A 17,857-nucleotide genomic window follows, 5' to 3' on the forward strand; every position below is an offset into this window, starting at 1 on the left:
CTGGATTAGGTTTTAATTTTATTTGAGAACTAAGCTCATCCAATGAAAATAAATGTTATCGAGTTTATTATGCTAAAATCTGGATGAAGGAATTTTTTTTATTTTAGGGTAAATCAATCTGCCCTCCACTGACTCAAATCATAGGGTAGCAGCAAACTTAGAAATGCTGCTTCACTACCTCCCAATTTCCTTGCTTCAAATTGTTCTTTATAAATTAGAATAGAATAAAATAGAATACTACTTTATTAATCCCCATGGGGAAATTAATCTTCTGAATTTAACCCATCCAAACACCCCATACACAAACACACAGCCATAAGATGGAGAGGCCTGAGGGCACAATGGCAGGAGCTTGCATCTAATCTTGACTCTGACAACCCTCCGGTTCCCAGCTGTCATTTTGCCGCCCTGGACCAGCATCAAAACATGTGAGTATATCATTGTATATCAGCAGAGATCAGCTCCAGTGTTCCTGTCAGCGCACAACCCTTGCCAGGGAACATCAGCCCCTGATTACTTTGCTCAACCCCAACTTGAAGGTAATGTATAGAAAGGATTGAAAAGGGTGAAAAGAAAAGACAGTAACCTGTGGGTGCATATCATACAACTCTGGGAAGCTGTGCACGAGTGAAATTAGTTGCTGTTCCATTATGAAAATCAAGAGAAAAGACATGGTCCACCTTCACCGTCTCTGATAGGCTAAACCTTTTTCATATCAAGGACCCCTAATTTAGTCCACATTAGAGCCACGGACCTCCATTTGATGAGATTTTGTCTCTCAGAGCCAAATCTGAGAATATTTTTATTGTTAGATATGATTTTGTCCAGAATTCCATGACTATCTGTATTGTAGGTAGAGAGATAACAGTGAAACTATGACCGAAATAGTCATTCCTCTGCATTCTCTAATTGTGTTAACTTCTTGTAAATTAAATAATGCTGAAGTTTAACAATTCGTCACGTTGAAAACCACTGGGCTAGTGAAGAGTTAACAGATAATTAAGTATACTGCAGTCTGAAAAAAAAACTTTGGGCATATGAAAAAATACGGACAGCCTGCGTAAAAAAGGCAGACAGTTCACTCTGTCATCCATCAATGTACCAGCCCCATAGAGAATACATTGCTCAGTCCGTTTCTGAGAGATACAAAATCCCTGTCTGGCCGCCCCTGTGAATAGCCGCCTTATACAGGCTACTGCTGTTAACAAGAGTGTAACACTATGGAAGCAAAAAATATTCCTACTCTCTCAGGACCTGGGTCTCTAAGTCATTCATTTCTTATTTAGTGTATGTCACTTCAACATCATGTGAGGAGAAGAACTCTCAGTAGCGCAGAATGACTGCCGGATATTCCAATACCAGATCACTGTTTCATGAAAAGGTCTAATTGTTAATCCATTTGTGAGAGAACGGAAGGGAAATTTACTGTCTGTGATGCAATAGAGAATATAATTATGCATGAAATGAGTTTGGGATCTGGAGACAGTTGGACACTCAACCACGCATACAGACAGACACACACACGCACACACACACATATTGTAAAATACATTACTTTGATGGGGCAATTAAAAATTCTGATCATGTGTAACCAAGTGCTGGTTGCCAAGACATCAGTATTGCCTTTATTCTGAGTTCCCTAGAATTGAAAACCATGGTGGAAATGTAATAAATATCTACACTTTGAAATAGCATTGGAAAACATAATGTAATGCATTGTGGAATAGTGCGGTGTAGTGTAGTGTTGACAGAGCTGCCTGTCCCCCCTGGTTAAAAGGGGCAGGAACTGCATCTGCAGTTACTTTGAATGACCTGTAGCTGTTTCTTCAGTTAACTTTTTCAGAGGTGGTTGGGGTCAGCACTGACTTTGCCAAAACATTTCCTTATTATGAAGCTGTGATGGTCCTTAGCGGGGAAAACAAAGAGACCAACTTTGAAATGTAAGTTGCTCTGAATAATGAGTAACCAATACAGCATTTTTATTAGGAGGATGTATTAACCTAGAAAAATTCCCTCAGCGTGAGCAGCCTGAATTAATGCAGAGGAGCAATCCAAGAGGAGCAATGGAACAGAGAGTGGCATAGGCGGCTCGATTCAGTCCGGAAGTGGCTATAAGCATGCCTTCTCACATGCACTTGATCTGATGGAGTGCCAGTATGGCAGCGATAGAGCCAGTTTGATAGAGTGCATATAGTGAGCTGCATAGGCAGGAACAGAAACCGAGACACCAACCCAGTCACATCCAGCTCCCCGATTAATCATGCAGCCATCGTCGGGAAGAAGAGATCCATTCTGATGAAAACACAATCGTCTCTGTGTTTGCAGCTGGTCCTGAGATGCTCCTGTTTGTTCAAACCATAGCCTGAGTGCAGACTACATCTGCTTTCTGTCCCTGCAATTAATACATTAGTTATGATTGCCGCTATCCTCCGGCAGCGGCGCCCACAAACACTGCCGTGCTTCCTCATCTGCCTGCTTGTGTTCATTCACCTGTTCGTTCGCTGTACCGTTCTTGATCAGCTCCCTCATTAATTGTACCCTCTGTCACGCTTGGAAACCCCACCTCCTCTTCTCCATATTCACAACCAACAAACTTTTCCTCAACTCCATGCCCCTCGAGGTGACACAGGAGCACTCTGAACAGTGCTTTGAACACTTGTTTCCTCATGATTAAACATAACATGCGCTAGGTTGCCTTATTTCCCCCACATTTTATATTCATGTTTGAACTAAAAAAAGGATGTAAAGGTGCAGAGGTGTGGAGATGGAGTAACGGGAGTGAGGGAGAGAGAAGGAAGTTTTACTCCACTTATTTCCTCAGAGAACTATGCTCTTTAATTGGCTCTTTAATTGTGTTTTTGAGCTTTCATTGATTCAGCACTCCCAACCCTAATCTCATTAGCTACTGTTTTGTGAAGGACAGTAAAGCTGAATTATTCTGGACTGCAACCATGGGTCATTTGGTTTTACAACCCGGATGTCCTGACATCGCACACCTCATTGAGGCAGTAAAGATTTACCATGGAACATGGTGCTAGAGAGGCTCCCAGATCCCCATTCTCTTTCTGTAATTAAGGTGCTGCTGGTGAACAGGGATGATGGTTCAGCTCTGTTGTGTGGGTTGAGAAGAGGGGATCAGGATGTATAAATACAAACATCACATGGCATCACCCAAACCATTTTCCATTGTTTGCATCTTAGCCTACTTGCAAAGATGCTGTAGAGGAAAGCAGGATGTGCCACATTAACTCAGTCAAGGCAGTGGAGGTTATGTTTCCTTTTGAGGCCAAGTAGTAATGATGGAGACGAGAGAATGTGGTAAACCTCCTGCCAGTCAGCAAGCTCAATTAGTGGTGATGTAATTGCTACAATGCCATTATGAGAGCAACGCATCTTTTCAAGAAGGAGCAGTCGTAATCCTTTCAGCTTAGATTCCCTTCACTTCTTCCTGCTCTTTTTACTCACATCCCTTTTCAAAGCAAATGCATTAATTTGTGAAGAGGATGTAAGATGTAAATGGGTATCAATCATAGAACACTTCCTCCATTCCTGCCACTTACTGATTTGTCCTTTGTCTTTTCTCTCAGTACAGTCTCTATTTTTTCTCTAAATGCAGCACCAAGTAGGAACACAGTGTATGTGTTCTTAAAAGTGTTCTTAAAAGAGTGTCTGTTCTCAGGCAAGGTGTAGGTATATGTATGAATCTGAAACTTACCAACAAAGAGGAGATGCAGGGCAGCGTCATAGGTGCTGAGCAGCGGTGGAATATAACCAACTTCAAACGTTGCACTCTAAATTGGAAAGTTCAGGCAAGAGAAGCGAGTGGATATGTACGAGGGAGACAGATGGAGTGACAGACAGAGTGAAGCCCAGGTTAGCTGAGACGACTGTCAGATCACAGGCCTTGTCTACTGTACGTCAGCGAGACAAGATGCTATTCTCTCGCCCGGAAGATCAAAAGAGAGGAGGGGGCCTATCAGGAGAGAGAGAAGCGATTTCCTCCCCTGTTTCCCTCTCTGTCCCTTCTCTATTCCGTGACAAATGAGCAAGTTTTCTACGGGCAAATGAGCAAAGAGCGCTCTGTCAGAGGACCACAGGGGCAGTGGCCACGGGGACAGCGACAGGAGAGAGCCCATTTCACAGACCTGAAGTGCTATGTGACTAAAACACAGAACTAATTGCAGCAAGATCAAAGGGCCAAGCCTCCAAGGACACCTCTCTCTCTCTCTCTCTCTCTCTCTCCCGCTCTCTCTCTCTCTCTCTCTCTCTCTCTCTCTCTCTCTCTCTCCCCGCCTACAGTGTGTGTTCAATTTTGCTCTAGGTTGAGACTTTCCCACCATAAAGCTGTTGTATAATTCATGCCTATAGAATAGAATATGAATTCCGTTTTAAACGATGCATAAATCTTCATCATGCCCACGCATTCATAAAATGATTTCACCATACTGCACACATGCACTAAAATATATTCAGACATGATATCTAATAAGGGCTTAGATATTCATTTATGTGGGAATACACAAAGGTCTCAAACTGAAATCACTGAAGAAAGAAATCGATGAGGGCGGATTCGTATTTGTGTGGTTATTTTTATTCCGCTTGCATGAGGAAAAACATCCCACCACAATTCTTTCGGGTGGGCTGGGAGTTGAAAATACCTCTTTAATAAATACGCAGAAGCATTAGAAAGTTTCCGCCGGGGAGACGTTGCCTCTGCTTGCCTCCACTGCGACGCGGCGGGGCCCCACCCCTGTCACCTCCACAGCAACACAAAGTAAGGGTAATTAAAAACAGTCGCCTCAGCCCCACCCGCCCATAAACATTGCAGGCTGCACGCACCATGCTACATTAATATGCAAATTGGGGCTAGGGCTGTGATCACGCTGCTTTACTGATCCAGTTATTAAATTAATTTCCCCAAAACGAGCGGCAGGAGCTGCTGAGGTAGTCAATGGGTTTTCCTTCTATCTGCGCATATTAATGAGCCTTTATCAATTTTACATTCATCACAGCAGGCAGACGGAGGGGGACTGTGAGCGCTGGCAGCACCATCCCGCTCTGTCAGGCGCAGGCCGCCCCGCTCTGCAGTCACAGCCACTCACGGGGTCGTCCATCACCCGAGCAACCCAGGGACACAGAGGACCAGGATCTCCATCTCACCACCCCCACCCCACCCCCACCCCACCTCCCTCACGAGCCCCATCTCACCCACCAGGCTCCGGCCACACGCTGATACATACCGGGACAGCGTGATCAAGTTGTTGCAGTGACAGCAACAGGTGATGTCACACACCAGCCAAAATGCTGCAGTCTCAGAGGAACCGCTTTGTCAAACCACTGTACCCGCAGGTGAGATTAATAGATTGCAGTTCAGTGGGCATCACACACACACACACATGCACGCACACACACACACACACACACACACATACACACACACACAAGGAAAATATGTCCCAGTGGTAGGGCAGTGACTGTTTCCAAAAGAAAATGAAAAAGACAGGTTGGTGGCAATACTGCTGTACTTTGCTCTTTCTTCTGCCACACACACACACACACACACACACACACACACACACACACACACATAGACACACATACATACACACGCACGCGGTAGACTAATTTTCCACAATGTTAAAATAAGTGACTTCCTACAGTCAAGTCAACAAAGAGGAGAGGAGAGCAGGTGGAATGCAGGTTTCCTCCTGAGTGCTCTGTGGAAACAATTGGATTGTTTGTTTTGCTTGCCTTCTTTTATTTGTATCTAGAGTGACCTTGGGCAAGGACTGGAGTAAGGGGACATCAGCAAACCAGTTAGCATCGTTACAGCAATTACTCGGGGGCCACAGGGAGCAATTATGTGCTTTGTGTTTACAATCCTCCGCAGAGCAGAGCAGAGCAGAGGGGGAATAAGACTGAGAAGAGGAGAGACGGCAAAAAAAAAAAAAAATCAAGGTTTGAGCCAGTCGGAGAAAAGACAGAGTGCAGGACGAGGAGAGGAGATGAAGAAAGAACAGGGTGGAGTATCAGCAGAGGCGGCAGATGAGGGGAGGCGGCACAGTGGTTTGTGAGAGGATAAGAGGAGAGTAGGAATAAAGAGGAATTTCAACAGGATAGAAGTGGACTCATAAGTGTAATTGAGTGAACACTAGTGAGGAAAAGTGGAGGAAGAAAATAGCCAATAGCTCTTCTCGACTCTCCAGAGCATGCATTTCCTGCCACTGCGATAACTTGGGATTTCTAATACTGCATCTCGGTCCTCTGAGGCATAAATTTCAAATGGCTTCCCACTCCGGCAGCCCACACTGACAGTTGTGAGTGGCGAAGCGCTGGCCCGGCGACACGGCTGGCCTGAGTCTGGGGCTGCGCTGATAAGAGCGAGGTGGAGGAGGTCACCGGGCTCACTGTATTGAGACATACAGCCGGTCAATTCAATTTCCTTAAGGACACAGGAGTCCAAACCGCAATCAGAACATTTCATATCACAGCCGGGGCTCCTCTTGCCCTTTCCCCAATCTCATCGGAGGAGAAAGGGAGGAAGGTAAGGGAACAAGTGAAAAGGAGTGAGAGAAAAGAGAGAGGGAGAGAGTGCCAGGTGAGAGTTGTTGGCGCGGGTGGGGAGTTTGGAGGGGAGAAAATCTTAATTTCCTGACACTGCTATTGTAACCAGTAATTAGGCTCCAGCTGATCTGGAGTGGGAGCGAGGGGAGGAACATCAGAGAATGTGTGCACAAACAGATTCGGTAAAGCTTCAGTACTCAGACAAACAGGCTAACGCTGCCGGGACGTCGGCCTCTGTAAAAAGAGAAGAACCAGCGGCTCCCCGGCGTTTTAATTATTCATATCAGTGAGTATTTGACTTTCAGAAGAGAGCAGGAGCAGCAGACGCGCAGGCCACCCAGTGGATCAAACGCCATGCCGACTGCAACAGAGGATCCGGCGACAATGATGCCGAGCTAGACTCTGACGCAGAGGGGGGAAAAAAGGAATAGAGGGGGGGGGGGGGACCAAAATACACAAAGCAGCCTTCTAACACTGACAGGAGACTTTAGGACCCCTGTGGACACCCACGGACCAGGAACAAAATGAAAGATTTAAAGTTTACATTCTTGGCCTACTTAGAGCAAACACAGTCAAGATGCTGCCTTGTGGTTTTTTTAACCGCTCCATCTTTTCTTTTCTCAACTCCATCTCATTCCACTCCAACTTCACTAGAATTCTTAATGCAAGCATAAGACCACACAAAGTTTAGACCCTTTGCTTCCACTCACTCCCTCTAAGGATCCCGCTGACAAAAATTTCTATCCGCGCTGTCGCTGTGACTTGATTAAGCAATGGCTATAGCAGCAGTGGTACCAAGTGAGAGCAGTGATGATTAAACTAATGAAAACCTCAGTAGTTCACATTTTGGACTGCGCTGGCCCTGACTGGACAAACAACAACGAAGGGCCAGATCCTGCCAACTGGAGCCATGATGCATTGCTCTGTGCAAAACTGTGATTTACCGAATTCTGGGATTCTCAGTCAACAAAGAGAATGCCAAGCCAGAAAGAGAGAAGTGTTCATTTTCTTGAAGTTTCTCTGTCTGATCCATCTCATTCCACTAAAGAGATAAAGAAATCGGTCCAACTTTTAAATGTCTCCTCTGGCAGACAGTGAAATTATGTGACAGAGTTGGTATTTGCGAGCCAGATGCATAGATCATTATTTTGGACAAGGGACATGAGCAGAGTGGGAAGTTTTCTCTTCACTGTCTCGCTCTCAGTGTCTTTGTATGTATGCATGCATGTGCGTGTGTGAGCTTGTGGCTTTGTGTACATATGCTTTTGCTTGTGTGGGCATGTGTCCCTGTATGTGTGTGTGTGTGTGTGTGTGGAGAGAGAGGATTACAGTTATATCAAAATCAATCCTTTCTCTTCCTGTGGTGTAGACTAAACAAAAAGGAAAATCAATCAACAATCCACCACCTAAATGCCTCTACAACTGTTATCAACTTTACTGCCCATAATAGGAGGATTTTATTGATGGTGCAAATTGGATGCAAATCTTAAACGGGAATGTTCCTCAGGTCATTTGTCAAGTCATAAATCATGCAGATACAGCTATCTGTGTGGTCGGCGAATCAATAGTTTGTGGGATCTTGACAGACTGCGCAGACAAGAAGTTCAAACCAAGTGGACGGCTGAAATGAAAGTCTGACTGAAGAGACCGGAGATTGAGAGAGGTGTAAATAATTCCTTTGTTGAGACGTGACTTCATCGACACTGAAAACGCAGAGCGAGGGAGGAGAGGGGATGAAGAGTTAGTGATGAGCAGTTGAGAGCAAAAGAAGAGAGGCTGATGAAATGATTAGAGCGTTTAGAGGTAGAGAAAGGAAAGATATGGGCTGAAAATGAAAGCTCATGGAACCAAAGGCAATCGAATGTCTGCTCATTTACAGCTATTCAGAAACTCAGCTTATATAGCTTATAGGACGAAATTGTACACTGAGGTTATCTAAACAAACTCTCTGTTTCTTGTCGTCAAGGTTTTTCATTCTGTCTCCTCTCTGTCACCCACACACGCTGCTTTGTTGCTGTTTAGGTGTTCATGCAGCGTCTCAATGCCAATACCAGGGAAAGAGCAGAAGGAAGCTCAAGGCCTGCCATCTCTATACAGATGCTGCGTGGATCGTGTGGCAAACATGACAGGCACGGACGCACAAGGGGTCAGAGTTTGACTTTCATTATATTTCTCATCAGCCTACAATCACTCCCACGCACTAATAATACCGCTCTGCTGTGGAGTATGTAGGACAGCAGATGATTATGATTATGCAGTGCAGCGTGTTCCTAGTTCCTTTTTCAGAGAAATAAAAAGAGAGAGAGCAAGAGAGCGAAGGAGAGATAGAGAAGAGAGGGGAAGAAGCGAGACAGGCAACAGACTCTAACAATGTCACTCTGAGTAGAATCTCTGGAGCTTTATTACCAGACTTCAACGGCAACAACTCAACCGTGTGGAAGCAAACACCCTGCACAGGTTTTTCTCGTCTGCCTCGCTTCGCCCCCTTACCCCCATCCTCCCTTGCTCTCGTTCTCATCCTCTTCTCTCCCTTATCTCTGACTCCTCCAACCCCCCCCCCCCCTCCACCTTCCTCTCGGCTAGCCCTCTGTCTTATTTGCGCTCTAATGTTGCTGGGGATGCTGCAACCCTTCTGTGGGTCACTGCTTTGAGGCTGAACCTGCATCTCGCTGCCTGACAGGTGACGGCATGAAGGAGAGAGAAGGGGGAAGACGGAGGAGGAAAGAGAAAGAGATGGGGCTCTTTCATGCCCAAAGGGAGGGCAGGATAGAGAGGCGGAGGGAGAGGGGGGGGGGAGATGGAAGTCGTGAGTCTCACAGAAGACCTGACGTTCTGAGGTCTTCACAGAGAGAAAAGAGACACAGCCAGTAGAAGAATAGTCGTACACATCCACAGCGGGTTCCCCACTCTCTTACAAGCTTCCATCACACTAAAATACAGTACCTGACAGCAGCTGACAGCTTCTACAGCAGGAGACGGCACAGAAGAGCACAGAGCGCCTGCTTGTGCGCGTACATCTTGCGTGTGCACACCCATGCATGAAATAGGGTTTACATCTGAAGTGACTAAAGTAGTCTTCGAGCGTCGCGCATAATTAAAACGCTCCCGTCATTTAGATATAATTTGCATTAGGTTTTGACATCATTTCTGACATCACTTCAATCTAAAGCTTGCATGCTAGTTCTTCTTGTGCATAGGAAAACCATGAGAGACACGCGAGAAGTATCAAACAGTGTGTCCATATGTACATGTACATGCGTGAGTATGTATGGAATCCATCTGGGAGAGGAAATGTGAGCGGCAGCATCTGAGTGATGTGGGAAATGAGATGTGAATGAGGGGGCTCTCATGATGAGTGAGAGATTGAGGTCGTCCTGCATCTTAATCTTTGTTACAGATGGAGGAAATCTTTCAAAAGCCAGCTATTTAATCACTACGCTATCTCCCACACATATCTAAAAGGAGATGACATTATTGGGACAGACTCCATTGAAAACAGCAAAGCACAAAGACCTCCTCGAATCCTCCCATAAGGCACAAAGAGATGAAACAAAAAACTCTCAATCTTGTTTTTGATCTCTGAACATCATCATTCATCATTAATGGGGGTGTTGTTGCTATCAGACTGCATGCTGTTATGATTTCAAATGTATTTCTCTACCTCTGTCTATTCAAAGCACAATGTATGGGCTAGGCCTGCAATATGAGTAACGCTGTGTATTACTTCCTTTTAACTTTGAGTCACACTTATGAGCTTACTAGTAATGAGCTTATTATTGTAGTCATTTGAATTCTGTCAAAAGCTGCACTCCAACACTCACATGACAGAAGCTCACAGACGGCAACAGAAACTGCATCATGAGGGTTTCGCTGCAAACTCAGATCTCTAATTATAGAGTGTACTTCTAATTAACAGTGCCCCTTTAAATGGTATTTGCCCCACTTTCTGTACATATAGTCTTTCAAGCATACAGCACACACACACACACACACACACACACACACATTAAACTGGGAACAAGTCCATAGTAATAGAGTAATAGATGGCAGGTGTGCTAGATTTGAGCTGCGCCTCGCAGGACTCCATAGATTTAATTAACCTCCCAGCTGTCCTCTTTCCTCCACGAACATCAGGCCAGAAATACAAAACACACAGATGGACTCTGCTTCCAAACACTACCACATAAGAAAATAACAGATAGGCATGGGGCTGTTTCTGGAAGCCAATAAAACCCCCTTTTCTCAGAGAAATGACATAGACGTCGTATGATAAGCTGACCCCCCAAAATTTCATACACAGACATGTTGTTTTCTCTTTGCTTTGTTTCAGCTGATCCGAAAGAGTTTAGTCCCAAGCTGATCACTAAGCAAGGGCATACCCTTACAAAAAAACAGACAGGTGAAATTTAATTGAATTTGGTCATGAATAACAGATAAGAGCTTTGTAATTCTGCCATTTTTTGATGCCTGATGCAATTTAATTGAATACATTTCAGTGGGGGAGAGAGGTAAGTTCAGGCTCTTCACTGCAGGAACAAACTACACCTCCTCTGCATGATCCGTTTTGTGTGATTGTTCTTTTCTGTGGATATAACACCAGGCCATACTTAGTCTACCTGGATAAAATTGAAATAAAGACTTCCTGACTCTGATAATAGTGCAAAATACGAACTATGTATCCTCATTTCCTTCTCATTTCTCAAGGTATATTGTTATAAACCAAACCAGACATCTACATCTACAGCTCTGTATCTGTTTCTCCCTCAGATCTAAGACACTGGACTGCCTGACGCTCACTGAAGCAGTTTGTGCCAACATCAGCTACGATGGCAGCAGGGAACAGGGAGATAGTGAAACAAAAATACAACTGGATGTTCATACAAGAACCTATAGAGAGTAATATCAAGATAATACAAAATGGTATGTTCCATTTCCATTTTATCTTTTTTTAACTTTTATAATCTTTGTTTCGAAGCATCTTGAAACAATTTGGCAGATGTATTCTGTTTGTTGTGGTGCCACTAGTGGCTCATTTGAATTTCAATTTGGTGTGGAGGAAGGCAATAAGAAGAGAGGCGCCAGGGAGAAAAATAAGAAAACTAAGGCAGGGAAGGGCAAGGCAGCAACAAGTCCAATCAGTCATAGATGAGAGTCATTTGTCTCAGTCTGAGAGGCACTCATTCAATTATTCTTCAACTGTTTGCTTTGAAGCAGAGCAGGTATTGATTCATTTCTCTTTACACCACATCAAGCAAGCAGACTAGGACCATGAATAAAAACATTCTCGCCACAGCCTTTGTAAAACAAATGGCCCACACTATGCTGAAAAGAATATCAATTATGTAGCATCTCATATGCACATTATGTCACAGTTTCTCCATCCCAAGCTGTAGTCCTTCTATCAAAGCATCTTCACACCATATGAGGTTATGAAGATTTACATATGATAAAGCTGCTTCTGTACACGAGTCAGCGACTGAGCAAGACGTACTGCTGTGATTTTTATCGTAAACCCAAAGACAGCGCAGCCACTGTGTCAAGAGAGCCAAGATTGCATCACTGACCCTGCCACAGCAAATGACAGCGGCTGACAAGTGGCCGCGTCAAGTGGGCACCAACCGAGCCGTCCTGGAGTTTTCATCGAAATTATTCAGTGGGTGAAATATCAGCTTCTTTCCCGTCCGTTTACAATAACTGCAATGTGAACAATCATCAGGTATAACAACAGGTTAAATAAAAACAGGAACAAAAAGGATCTGTGCTCGCTGCAGCTGGAAAAGCTCTGCTGCTGGAAAGGTTGTCTTACAGGACGAGGAGAAGAGAGGGGGTTTATTTATTTCTTAGCAGAAATGAGTCATACCATTATGGATGCTGGCGACAGAAAAGAACAATGAAAATATGCAGGATTTGTAATGGAGAGAGAGAGAGAGAGAGAGAGACAGAGAGCTTGTCCGTGTATGAATGCATGAATTAGACTGTGTGTATGTATGTGTGTGTGTGTGTGTGTGTGTGTGTGTGTGTGTGTGTGTGTGTGTGTGTGTGTGTGTGTGTCTGTGTGTGTGTGTGTGTGTGTGTGTGTGTGTTTGTGCATTTGTTAGCAGGTATAGTGTGCATATATGTGCATGAGAGAGAGAGAGAGAGAGGGAGAGAGAGGGAGGGAGGGGGAGGGAGGGAGGGAGAGCGAAGGAGAAGACGAGAGGGGGGAAAGCGAGGCAGAGCCAGCAGAGCAGAATTGCAGTAAATTGTTAACAGTGAGAACAGGCTAAATTGCTGACTCATGTACGAAGCCCAATTACACCTCAGGAATGCCTGGCAACCCCCCCAGTGATTGAACTGCTGTTTGGGCTTTTCACAGCAATTTGTTATTTTGAGGATTTTTAATGTGCCCATTCCTAAAGCAACCATCTCAGGTATGGAGAGCCAAAAAAATGAAACCCAGTGACAACCACATTTTTGAGATTTCAAATGAAGTCCTTGTTCATGTTGGCAGTTATGTTTCCTCTAAATGTTCACTTGGGTTTGTGCCCTTGCTTTACCTCTAAACTTTTCCATCACATCTCCCTCTGTAGAAAAATACAGTAGGTTCTTTTAGAGAACTCGTTGCCCCAGAGTCATAAAAGGCCATTAATTTAGGGACCAGTGCTGAAAATGTGACAGAATTCATTTGTTGGGAGAAATGGCCAGGATGTACTCCACGGAGAAAATTGTAATACAGGAAGAAATGACTGTTCTGACACAAAGGGACCTGGAGGCAATGCGTGCATTTACAGGTTTCCTTCCATATAATGGTGCCATAACTGCAGGGTATAGAGCACAGTGTTTGCATGTGATTAAATACATAAACTGTTGCCATTTTCCAAAATCGCAATTAGCACTTAAAAATGCAATTAGCAACACCTAAAAGCAACACATAATTGGTTTGTAGCAAGAGAACGCAAGATAATAAAAATAGGGGGATCAAATATTATCAAAATAACAGTCTGTGTTGAGACAGAGCAAAGCTATCTCAAAGTTTAAGGTTGACTGGTTAAAAATATGGATATAATATAGAGCCACTTTGGCCCAGAGGATGTGTACACAATAACTTCAAGCACAAACGCTGAATTGGAGTAAATTGCCAGCGTATGAACGCTGCATTTTAAGTCAGGTTGTAAAATTGGGCAACAGTCTCCACACTTTGTCAGAGAGGCTAGATAACTGTGTGCTGTGTGCAGTTACCTAAGATGGAGAGGAATGTAATCTGTTGAATGGGACAAAGCTTTAAAATAAAACTCATTTCTTCCCCTTTGGCATTGTGCTTTGTCTGCAAAAATGAGGATTTGCGGTGAGTTTTCAGACGCTCAGGGCCACTGGTGAACGAAAAAGAGTTATTATTCACATCACACCGGTCCACACACACATGCGTACACACAGACACACACACACATACACAGAGAGAGAGAGAGGTCCCTCCGCTGCACTTGCTCATTCATTGCTATTCAGCGTCTCCTCCCGCTTGGTCCTTTATGACTCCCCGAGCAGCTCTTGGGCTGTGTGGTTACAAGAGGTACAAGTCTGCTTAACAGCCCCTGCATATTCAAAGGAGCCAGAATAAAGGAGGGTAAGAGCAGTCAGACAGTGGGTGGGCAAAGCTGACATCAACACCTCCATGACTCAGTGACTCCTGAACCGATACCTCCAGACACAATGAGCTGAGAAAAAAACAAAATTAACAAAGACGCTTCATTAAGACTTATAGTTGAGAGCTTCTAACCAAATCAACGCCGGCCACCTCTGCAGAGTCTCTGTTAATTGAGTTGCATCATAAATAGGACTGGGAAATAATTCAGTATTATTGTGTATCGTCTTTCAATAGAATCATATAATCATAGTTCTCTTAATACACAATTCTGTTGTCTAAATTAATAATAAAAAGCAAATACTAATTAAAATCTCTCACAAAATGAGATCTGAAACAAATTAAGGAATATTATTTGACTTTTATCATACTTTCTATTGCCATGCAGTTCAATGCAATGAACACCAATTTAATTATTTAATGTGATTTTGCAGATATAGCTACATTTTTAAATATTCACCGCTCACCCGGCTATTAGTCTTTGCTAAGGTGCTGGAGTGCATAGATCTAAGTGTGCAGAAGATTCATTCTTAGCTAGATTAAAATGCAAATAACGTTAGCAGATATCGTTATATATCAATATTGGAAGGTTTTCCTTTATCGTAATAATACTTTTGCCCATATTGCAAAGCCTGAATGCAAACTTAAATGCTTCAAAGAAAAAAAGGCTCATATGGTTTGTATTCGGCTAAAAAAAAAAGCTCCTGTTTACAGACAAAGCTGTTGAATGCATATTGTGTATGTGTTTGTCATATTTCCTTGAAGAAGACGGGCATGCGCATTCATAAAATTGCTAATATCTTCCTGACCATGTAAAAAACCACATACTCTACACTCCACCTACCCAAAGGAAAAAGGCACGTGTGCATATGTGTGTGTGACTGTGTCCATTTGTTCAGGCAGGTTGAAAAGAATGGGTGAGAAATAGAGTAGAAAATAGGGACCTTGGAGGAAGAGAGCAAGGAAATAGGAATTTTGATCACCAACCGATATGATCTGGCTCATGCATTATGAATGATGCAGAGAAGGGCAACTGGCTGGCTAAACCGTCACATTTGAAATAGTAGCAATAGTTAAGAAATTAAAGCACGAAAAGGAAGAAATGAATCTGCATGTGTTTGTGGATTCATTTATGGGATAATCAGGAGTTACTTGCAGCAGAGGGTTGTTTAATTAATGCCAAGAGGTTTTTCAGATGTGGTACAATAATTCAGATAATTTCACTTGGGCCAGTCAAACAGCAGTCTTAGCCCCCAGGGCTTCAGGCCCTCCAACAACCCCTCTTACTAAACTCAACATTAGCTTGTGCATATATCTGATGCGAGAGCAGCATCACCAAGGAAACCATAGTCCGCTGGGAGGGAAAAGTATTGCCATGGGAGCAGAAAACTAAATAATTATGCAGAACAGCAGAAAACTAAATATATAAGAAATTGCAGAAAGTAAAGCTTTGATGAGACTCAAATTCTTCCTCTTTTGGAAGAAATGTATTTGGGTATTTTAATCATTGTGAAGTTTTTTTTTTCTTATATTATTATTATTTCTTTATGAGCTGCTGGGATAAAAAAGACGAAGATATTCATAAGGCAGAGTGAACTGTTTGAGAAAAATGGGATGTTATAGGGAGGGAGAATTAATAATTGCAGCAGGGCAGGAAGTGGAACTAGTGTGTGTGTGTGTGTGTGTGTGTGTGTGTGTGTGTGTGTGTGTGTGTGTGTGTGTGTGGATAAAGAGAAAGAGAATGAGTCAGAGAGCCAGAGAGCAACACAGAGAGAGAAATGTCCCGCCCAGTTTCTCATAACATGATGGACCTCATTGGAAAGGCAAACTGACAGGCATGTTTAATTTCCTTGCAATAACTGAAAATTGAACATCGTGGAAAAACACCGACAAGGCTTTTCATCAACAGCAAGAGCCCACGATAAACCCTCACACACAGCACAGCGCAGGCAAACGCACGCTGATTTCATTACAGAGCCTATATGCAGTAAATCAGTGAACACTTAGATAAATATACTTTTAATTTTTAGCTCACAATAAGGAACGTAGCTTGGTGTATGAAGCATATATTTGAGGCATATATATTGTAATGATTTTATAAAGCAAAAACACGCCTATGAAATCTGTATCTGTAAAAATCAAATATTGAAACTGGTCATCCATATGGCTTTCATCCCTTTTTTTTTTCAATTCACTATATAATCATGTCTTTAACAACTCTATAAACGATAGCCACATCTGAGTTGATCCTAATCACGTCCTACTGCTAAGACAGCACATAACTCTGCCATGCTGCTCACAGCCCAGCGCAGAGATCTATTTTCTGAAACAGCAAATGCAGAGAGATGAAAGTGTTTCAGCTGTTGATGCAGAACAGTGAGGAAGATGAATATTTATACAGAGGCACACGTGGGAGCACTTCACTAAGCAGCTGAAAGCCAAAAATGCTACCGACTCGCTCTCCTCCCTTCTTCTGTCAGCCCAAACAGCCCCTCAATCAATTCTCAGCTAAAAACCCAAACACACCCGTCTCTTCCTCCGCCGTGCGTGTGTGTGTCTGCGCCATGCGTCCTGCTTGCTCGTCAGAAGGGAGGAATCCACTGATATTCACTCTGCCTTGAAAACATTCTTTTGAAGAGTCCGAATAGCCCCTTCCATCCATGACTGTGTGTGAGTAGCAGAAAGCCCATGTGATCAGTGGATATTCACAGCTTGCCGTTTATCCTCAGACAAAAGCGCTGGGCAGAATGAAAGGGAAATTGGAGTGCTTACTGAGGCTGCTGAGAGGGCCCCTAGCCGAGCCACAAATTGCTTCCCTCCTCTCCGCCACACAGCCCTAACATGGCTGAAGCCATACATCAATTACCAGCCACTTCAATGGAACATCTCAGCCACTGCAGTGCCCTTTCTGGTTTACTGCCAAATGAATGCTGCGTGCACTTCACATCACAGAAGTCAAACCGGCAATGCTGAAAAGGCAGGTGTATCATAAATCTGCTGCCCGTCCAAAGGAACTAAGTAGCTGTTGACAGGTGCTGGTGGCATCTCGAGTAGTGAGAGTGAGAGTTGACAAAAGTCTGCAGAAGCGGAGTGTGACGCAGCTCACCGACTGCACATTCTGCCCTCTCGCAATAATGATGAGGTTGTGAGGCCTCTTCAGCACCCAGCCTGCCAAGCAGTTTGTGTTGTATGATTGCTCTCTCTGTTCATTAGAGAAAAACAAAATACCCCCACCGCTTTGAACAAGCGTCATGCTCTTGCTCCAATCCCCCGTTCCCAGAAACAACTTAGTTCTGGGCATTCGTCCATCAGAGTCAAAACACAGAGGGAAAGGGGGGGGGGGGGGGGGGAGAGAGAGAGCACATCATGTTCAGCCATTTTGTCCAGCCTGCTACATCCCCTCATCTCTTGCCTGCTTGCCTGCCAGGCAAACCAGCAATCCCAAGGCGCATGCCAGTCTGCCTCCTGTCCTCTTCAGCTACTAAAAGTCTTGTGTGTGCGCCCTCCTTTCCATCTCATCACACAGCTGCCAGCTACATCTGCATGAGGAAGATTTTGTCACCGCCACAACCTTTGATGGAGTCCAAGCTGGGCAAGAAGGAAGCGAGGTTGGAGATATTAAAAATCTGGAATGTATGAGGCTGCTGGAACTGTTTAGGGAGTTAAATGATTGAT

The sequence above is a fragment of the Centroberyx affinis genome, unplaced genomic scaffold (assembly GCF_046629955.1).
Source record: "Centroberyx affinis isolate AG114_WGS23_722 - 3 ecotype Tasmania unplaced genomic scaffold, CSIRO-AGI_Caff_v1 ptg002364l_1, whole genome shotgun sequence".
Lineage (NCBI taxonomy): Eukaryota > Metazoa > Chordata > Actinopteri > Beryciformes > Berycidae > Centroberyx > Centroberyx affinis.